At 35.4% G+C, this 9,342-nt stretch overlaps 1 long non-coding RNA gene across 1 annotated transcript; it reads right to left on the reverse strand.

Moving 5' to 3' along the window:
* Nucleotides 1–39: 39 nt before the first annotated feature.
* On the reverse strand, nt 40–5,018 carry LOC138310515 (uncharacterized). The gene is made up of 4 exons (XR_011206447.1): nt 4,906–5,018; nt 1,988–2,090; nt 1,155–1,201; nt 40–207 (listed from the first exon to the last, which is right to left on the reverse strand). It is a non-coding gene; the product is annotated as an uncharacterized lncRNA (long non-coding RNA).
* Between the last annotated feature and the right edge of the window lie 4,324 nt (nt 5,019–9,342).

Below are 9,342 nucleotides of genomic sequence, written 5' to 3' on the forward strand. Positions count from 1 at the left end.
CCAAAATAAAAAAAAAAATAAAAAAAAATAAAAAAATGAATCACTGCTTATTTTTATTTTACTATTTCACTAATTAACATAAAACGAAGCAGAAAGCGACAGCAGAAAGTGTGTAAACTGGATACAGAGTCATTTAGTGTAACAACAGGGATCCCCGCATAGAAATGATCAGAAACTGCGATTTAGTCCAGGTTTGTTGTCACCAATCTGTTCAAAAAATAAGAAAATTATAAATATTCACTCATAACGGTACACATCTGTGATTGTTTCCTCATATAAGATATTTACATTTCAAATTTATTGATAACTTAAAGATAAAAATATGCAATAAATAAGGCTAAGAATAAATACGAAAGTAATAGGAGGAAGTCGAAAATCTTACATTGTTGTTAAAATCACAAGACTTGTTGAAATATTTTGTTTTAAATTCATAATTCGCGGTGATAGTTTCGAAAAATTACTGTAATTGTAAAAAAGAATAAGCAATAAGTAAGCAACAGATGGCTTCAATTTCTCAACGGCACACGAACTGGTCGTCAGAATATGACGTGATGGCGATTTTTACTACATTGCCCCCCCCCTCGTAAATATGACGTCATAGGGATTGTCTTTGAAACAGCGGACGTGTATCCAGTGTATCCGCAAAAGAATCCATTATTGTCTGGTTTGATATTGAATGATCAAATTATATTATGTCAGAACTGACAGTTGTTATGATACAAAAGGAAACTTTAAATATTATTTAAAAATTTATTATGTGTCCGAAATACGAAATTTGGCTGGGCCGTTTACAGAGGTGAAATTGTGGGAAACGCAATGCACCCTTGGAGAGTTGCAGATGGATTATAACGGGAATTATTAACGTATCACGTTATACCCGATAACGTTTGTGCGGGACTTTTGTTTCTATTGGTGATGGAATGACGTCAAAAGAACGGGAAGTTTACAAAGAGCTAAGTTCCATCACCACTGGAGATACTATTCCCACACAAACGTTATTGGTATCACATAGACATTATGTACGTTTACATCCATGTCGAGATAGTTTGGTCCGTTGAAATTTTTTCAAAAAGTCAAAATCTCGAAAATGTTTTATCTGTGGAAATAACCGGTTATTAAGTAATGCGCTTGTAGATTACTAAGTAATTACTGACCTCCCATCTATGTTTGACATTCACCGTCAATAGTGTTGGTTACACCCCTATGGAAAAAAAAGAAAGAGTTCACATACGCATATCGTAAATAGTACAATTACAAGAAATGAGTCATCATTTTGATAGTATGAGATTAATGGTGAAGATTTAGGGCAGTTGACTATTCCACCGTTGTCCAATATCAAACGTACATACAATAACAAAATTCATAGAATATTGGAAACTAATAGTTTTTTGCTTTTTTTTAACTATCAAAAAACCTATCAATTTTCTGAATATTTTACTTTTTTGGAAGCATAAAGAAGAAACAATTCTTCCATATTTTCCCGTTCATGTTTATTGTACAATAAAACTACAATACAGATAAATGACATTACTACTAATACATTCTTTGTCTGCGTCCTATAACCTGCCTCAGCTAAGGACGTGTTGAGAGTACCTAGAGGTAAATTATTGGCATATGATCTGTTCCTAACAATTACATGGACTCAAAACGGCATTCGAACTTAAAACTGAAAAGAATGGAGATGGATAGCCGTATAATATGTCAGACACAGTACAGGCATACTGTCTCTAAGTAAATTCAGGTCAATTTCAGGTGAAATTTTCCATGTCAAATTTACGTGAAAAAGAGCAAAAAAGTCAGTTCAGGTCAATCTTGCATGAAATTGACCTGAATTTCACACGGAGAAATTTTCAGGTCAATTTCAATTCAAATTGACCTGAAGATACATATTGTCCGAGTACTGTTATTCGGTTAATGCAGAATGCATGTATAAAATGGACACATGAAATGCAGCCTACACGTGTAGTTATTGTAAAATAGTACTTACGCGCATGCGGCCTGACAAGCATTGGCATAGGTTGTACCAGTGGCTGTGTCACATACCGGTTGATAGTCAAAGGGGCATGCGCAGGGTATAGCATCCACTGGTGCTGGAACAGGAAAACGGTTCATACATATCAGAAATAGGGTTCTAGAAGTATAATTCATTATCAGAAATATAGCTGTAGTATTATAATTCAATATCAAAAGTATGGTTCTGGTATTATAATTCATTATCAGAAATATGGTTCTAGAAGTACAATTCATTATCAGAAATATGGTTCTAGAAGTACAATTGATTATCAGAAATATGGTTCTAGTAGTATAATTCATTATCAGAAATATGGTTCTAGTAGTATAATTCATTATAATTATCAGAAATATGGTTCCAGAGCTATAATTAATTATCAAAAATATGGTTTTAGAAGTATAATTCATTATTAGAAATATAGTTGTATTAGTAAATTCATTATTTATTTAGAAATTTTGTTCTAGTATAATATTTCATCACATAACAGGAAGACGGTTTATACATATCAGAAATTTGGTTCTAGTAATTCTTAATTCATTATCAGAAATGTGGTAATACGCTGTAGTAAAATAATTCATCACATATCAGGAGTATTTTACTAGTATTATAATTCATTACAAATCAGGAATATTGTACTAGTATTATAATTCATCACACATCAGGAATATTGTACTAGCATTATGATTCATCACACATCAGGAATATTGTACTACAAATAATTTAGTATTAGAATTCATCACATCACAGAGATATTGTACTAGTATTATAATTCATCACACATCAGGAATACTAGCATTGTAATTCATCACATTCATATGTATCAGAAATATTATTATTTGTCTTGGTTTTCCCGCCAATCTCACAGGACGTTGGTACCCCACGTGACCCCCTATAAAACAATGATCGACTGATAAAAGTTGATTGAAAATAGTTGATTGACCGATCTGTCTATAAATAAATAGGGATTTCCCGATTCAGTGCATCAAAGCGTCGAAGTCATTTCAGCGTTTGAATGCGACATGCATTAAAAAGTTGATAAAGTTAAGCGTTTCTAAGATGCCGATTTTGTTGGTAACACATTTTCTTCGAACACAGCGAATGAAAGACAGACGGGTTCTGTCTCTCTGTCGGTAGTCTTGATGAGAAATGAAACATTTTAAACAACGTCGGAGCTACAAATACAAAGATGTAATTATGATATACGTGAGGGAGGTGCTTTTATTTAGACAGTAATATAAGCTACAAAAATGTATACACGTCGTTTATCGGACATTGAAAACTATGAAAAAACAGTATGAGGATGCATTCGCCATCTTCTACTGTACATGTATCTGGAAATCAGGATTAATTGTAAAACTGTATCTTAATCCTCGTATCATTGGTATGATCATTTTGATATTTACTGTTCAATTTCTGGTAATACATGTATAACATGAAATACAAATGAAGATGTATGTATACACTAGATTGTTGTACATGTCTTCTTATTTATTGCTTGTAAAGAAAAACCAATTCAAATAATAAAACATTTGTAGCATTTTGAATTCGGTCGATGCATGTTTTTATTGACCAAAGAAAAATTATCAACCTCGGACTACGTCGATCCTCGGTCGATAATCTTTCTTTGGTCAATAAAAACATGCGCCGACCTCATCAAAATGCTATAATTGTATATTGTTCTAGTATTATAAGTCATAACATAACAAGAATATTGCACTGATGTTATGATAATTAGATATTATTCCACATCTATCTATTTCTGTCATATGCAAACCTACCGAGTTATTGACTTTGCAATCGTCAATTTTTAGATTATACAATTTAGGAACGATTTCAGAAAATATTAACCGGTCAACATTTTGACTGCTGACCGGCTGAGAATGTTTGCACGCGCTTAATTGTTGACGTCACGAAAACGAGAGCGCCCGCGCCAAATTTTCAGTTGTCGCGCTGCCTTTGAGATCGACAGTTGTGACGGACGTAAAATGGCGTCAGAACCAGAACGGTTTGACGAAATTTCCGATCAAGGAATTTTGAATCTGATTGAAAGAGATTTAAAGAAAACAATCTCAAGACTGGACATGTAACGCAGGCTGTGAAGAATGAAGAATACCGGTAAGTATGAAATGTCGTGATATAGTACATATCTCTGATCGGCTATTTTGAATATATGTACATTGTAAAAAACAATAGAGTCTATGTTCAGTATATAAAGTCAATATGTTTAATGAAACAGACAACAATATTTTGTGCATTTTTTCAGATCTTTTCAATGATATCACAAACATGGACCTGATGGCATTAACGGGTAGCCAGGAGAATATGTTAGCCCAAGAGCTTGAGATTCCGTCAGCAAATGCCAATTCCAACACGATGTCCTACTATCAGCTACCCCAATTCAACAAGACTTTCGAGTGCTAATTTCCATGGCATAAACCAAAATCTGCACATTCACTATCATTGAACATTCCTCTATCATATAATTTATTGAAATTAAAATATCTTAATATCAAAACAATACTCTTGTTTCGTTGTTTACTATTACGATGTTTAGCCTAGAATATTCAGGTAACAAAACAGTTGTTTCATGCGTTATCAGTCAACAGTCAAAACTCTTTTCCCGCGAAACAGTCAAAACTCTTTTCCCGCGAAACAATTCCTCAGGTTGGTCCCAACGCCTCGGGAGTTTTGACTGTTGACTGATAAGGCATGAAACAACTGTATATTATAAAGTATGTAGAAGTGGTGTCTACCTTCGTTCAGGAATATTGTACTAGTATTATAATTCATCACATAAAAGAATATTGTACTAGTATTATAGTTCATCACAAATCAGGAATATTGTACTGACATTTATAATTTGTATTTATAAAGTATGTAGAAATGGTTCCTACCTTCGTTCAGGATGCTACAAAGCACCATACAAACGACGAAGACTTTGACAAACATGTTGATTGTTGTCGTGCTGAAGATTTCTGGACGTCTGATTTCTTTCCAACAGCGCTGTATGATATGAGTAACAGAATTCTGTTATTTATACATATATCTGTCGTAATAAACATCTGCAATTGCGTGCAAATAAAACAGCCTCGAGAGCACATAAAGATTGGTGAAGTAAAATTTGTGGTCTTTAATGTGGACATTAAAGCTAATCTCTTAGGACGTACTGGTACCGATTCTGTATTTCAATTGTTAGTTAATATTTTCAATACAATTTATGACATTTCTATATGCTACTACTTATTTGAATATTCTTAGCACGTTTAGTAAACAACATATTTTTTAGGGTCAGTTCGATACCGGCAATATAAAGACGCGTACTTTACATAAAAAAGTGTTTTCTTTTATTCGTTTATGTAAATTGTCTTCAACGATAGACATTTTTTGCATGAGTCATATTCTGCATATAGCATCTAGGTCATAAAATTGAATGTCAGGTAAAACAATGCAGGACAAAAGACGTTAGTATTATTTCTTTATGTATTTCAATATATTAGGGTCATAAATGAGTCTTCGTTTTATATGAAATTTTATCAAAACGTCTAAAGATTTTGAGGAGAAAAAATAAGATTTCGATACAATGTCTTTATTAGTGTTACCCTCGTGTTAGAAATACAATAAGGACCGAATCGTATACGACTTATTGTAATCTTTTATGATATAGTTTGTTCAACCGAAACAACGTTTAAATCACCCGTTATTGATTTAAAATCCGGTCAAGTGACAAAAAGTCGAGCAACTCCATGAACTCATCAAGCAACTTACACAGTTATCATTGGAGAAGATTTCAACGAGAAATTAGAATTTCGTACTACAGCATGTAAGATGCAAATAACGGTGTAGGACTTCATAAAGATGAACATGCATTTATGACCCCATCAGAATTCACAAACAGGGAAAACATTCATACATCGGAATAGCTACAATTTTATACAGATAATGGTGTCGTCTTTAGAGCTACAACTGGTGCCTATTACTGCTAATGGAGCAAAGAAATAATTGTGGAAATCATTATTAAAAAACGTTTGTGTGCATATTATCGTACAATGTACTTGTTTTGTATCACTTACCTAATAGGATATAAAACTGAACCGTACAAAATATCAAATTCACAGCCGAGACAGTTATTTTTCACATATAAATATGGTGGCCTTTTTAAAGGAAAATTATACGGCAAGTCTACAAATTATGAATTTGACGTATTATGAGTTGTAAAGTAGATATTCGTTTTGGACAAAAATAATATATAAATGCGTGTATACTCTTTATATAATTGGAAACCTACAAAAAAATACAGAAAATTGTCCTCGGGTGATTTTCTGAGGCAGTGCTCCATTACGACAATTAGTACATCACGTGATAGAATACTGGATTCTGATTGGCTACACACATGGGTACTATTTGCAATAGTGCCCGGGCAAGCGGGCACTATTGAAGTGGCGCGAAATTGAACGTGAATGTATTGTGACGTCACCATTACATGACGTTGCGCTTCGACCAAGACGTCAAGATGGCGGACAGGCTGTTGTGTACGGGGATAGAAGCAAATGTTGCTTTTCTACAGAAGACAGTTCACTAATGTTCTATATTGATCTACTTTTAATTTTCATGAAGCTGAATCCTGTTTTTATAGAATCCCATATTTCTGCGACAATTCATATGATGTACTTTTGATGTAACAACCTGGTGTGGAAATGAAGAAAGCGTTGCGAGGTATCGCTTGACGTACTTCTATTACGATGACATGAAAAACGGCTTCATGTCAGGGTGATGTACTAAACCCATTATGGCCTGGTAGAAAGGGCACTATTGCCTCATAGTATTGTCTCATGATGGGATAGTGCCCTCGCCTTCGGCTCACGCACTATTCCATCCCTCGACAATACTATGAGGCAATAGTGCCCTCTCAACCAGGCTATAATAGATAAATAGGCACCAATTCCATCCTCGATACTCCAGGGGTTCCGATCACTAACGATCTCTACACCCCTGGACTATCTCATAGTAAAAATGGATGCAAAAGAATAGAACAGGTAATTTAGTTAGTCGTTTGATGTACATCAAAAAAGCCATATAACGGTACACCGTGGTTGACTGTGTGGCTCTGAAGTTGGGCGTCGCTCTCTCTGTAGTCTTCAGAGGAAATCTTTGCTAGTCTGTGATTGGTCAAATGTTTTCCGCTGAGCTGCCTTCAATTTCACTATGATATAGTGTAGGGGTGTAGAGATCGTAAGTGCTCGGAACCACTGGAGTATCGAGGATGGCACCAATTCGTACCTTGCCGAAAGGTATTGTAGGCCGGGTACGTATATTCGTTCTAACATTGGAATGGTTAGGACTCTACCAGTATAGAATATTTTCTCCGTTATTGAGGTGGTAATCGAAACCATTGTTCTAAGCAATATCACTAATAACGTATCGGACCGCTACCCTGTGCTAGCGACTGTGAATGACATCCTTGTAATTACGAACAATAGTAGCAGCAAAAGCACTGGTATAAGCCCAGTAAGAAAAACGGACATCGACCTGGATAGGACTGTTATCACAGATGGGGTCAAGGACATAAAAATCAGTCATGACATCAGATACGCAGCTAGTAAAGCAGTACAGGGAATTACTGAGCTTGTACTACAATATATAAATACATCAGCCAATACTTAAGTTTGTTTAATCAGATAAGCGTCCTAGTCACAGCTAGGGTCATGTAAGGATGACCTCCCATGTCTGCAATGTGGTACGCTGTGTGAATGTATGTTTTAGGAGGCTGCTATATATGTATGTTATGTCTCCTTGTTATAGTGGAACTCTTGTCCTTTTGATAGTGTTATCTCACTGAAACAGCCGTAGAAGACACCAGGCAACACACCCCACCCTGTTACATCATACCGTCAGTGCGCAAACTAGTCGTCTGACTCCCTTTATTCTTAGCGCTAAGCAGGAGTAGAGGCTACCACTTTTATAGACCATGGTGTTACATGGTCAGGGGACATAGCCCAGAAATTGATTAAGAGAAAGGCGGTGATACGGAATGAAGACATTGCCAAAAGCATCAAACAAACAAGAAGACAAATGACAGACCATCATACCAAAACACCCAGCTGTTGAGGCAAGCAAACATACTAGGGCAGAGTTGTGCAGGCACATAAAGACTGTAATGACTAACCGGCGATCGCAATACAGAACAGAGGTAATGGAGACCAGTATACAAGTTATTAAAGTTTGTAACTGCGATACGCGTGGAAGGCAACACATACGGTGGAAAGGAGGTCACCAACGGGTGGACAGAACACGACGCCCTATCCATTGTCGCAAACACACGAGTAACCGCTTGCCACAAACTATTTTAGAGTAGTGATTTGTGTTTTTTGACGATCTAATAAAGTTTCCAGCAAAACCAAGAGAAGACCAAGCTTTTTACAGACATAATGCCAATCAAGTTAAATTAGACTGTGACAATATCACAGAAATATGCCTTGCTGACATCAAAAAGACTCAGCTCATAGAAACAACTACATCCTGTGTAGGAACAAGGCGGAAGACGTTCCACAACTGAGACTGGCCAAGTTCATGGAAAAAGGCATCATAACTCCAACAAAGGCAGCAAATTTAAATCCACATTATGAAAGTTCCACCCACCTTGACACAGATTTTTAAACCTCTCCTCTCCTAACATACGACCGACCATTGGGACCTTTCAAATTTAGCTGCAGAAATGGTAACTATTGAAGCATTCCGATACGGCGGCGTATTAGGGCCACTACAAACTTTTATTAATCTTGTATGTACAAGTTATTATCTTGTACGTACAAGATAGTATCTTGTACGTACAAGTAAGTATGTTTTACGTACTACCGAATGGAAAAAAAAGAATACCTTGCGACATTTTGTGGAGTTTATGATGCTGTGATATAAGTTTCCGAACATATACATGTAAATGTTTATAACGGATGAGTATTAACTACGATCATCATTTAGACAATAATTGATGTGTGTATATATGTCTAATAAACACAAAAACACATATGAAATAATTTGTTTTGCTTTTGTTGTCAGTGCAATCAGTAAATCGTTCGAATTAGGGCATAATGCCTAGGATTTTTTTTCAGAGGCAGTTAATTATTTTCAATACTACTATTCTGAAGTAAAATAAATTCTTCAACATTTCCAATAATGGCACCAGTGTGAAGTATTTAACTTTAACTACTGGAGAAAATTACGAATTTGATTTCTCCTCTTTTTAGTAGATAAAACTTATCATTCATCGGAGATGTATCATATCCATTAACAAGCGACTATACAGTTTCCTCGAAAGGAACTATCCAGTGTCAGTT

Source organism: Argopecten irradians, chromosome 16 (genome assembly GCF_041381155.1).
Source record: "Argopecten irradians isolate NY chromosome 16, Ai_NY, whole genome shotgun sequence".
NCBI classification, from domain to species: Eukaryota; Metazoa; Mollusca; class Bivalvia; order Pectinida; family Pectinidae; genus Argopecten; species Argopecten irradians.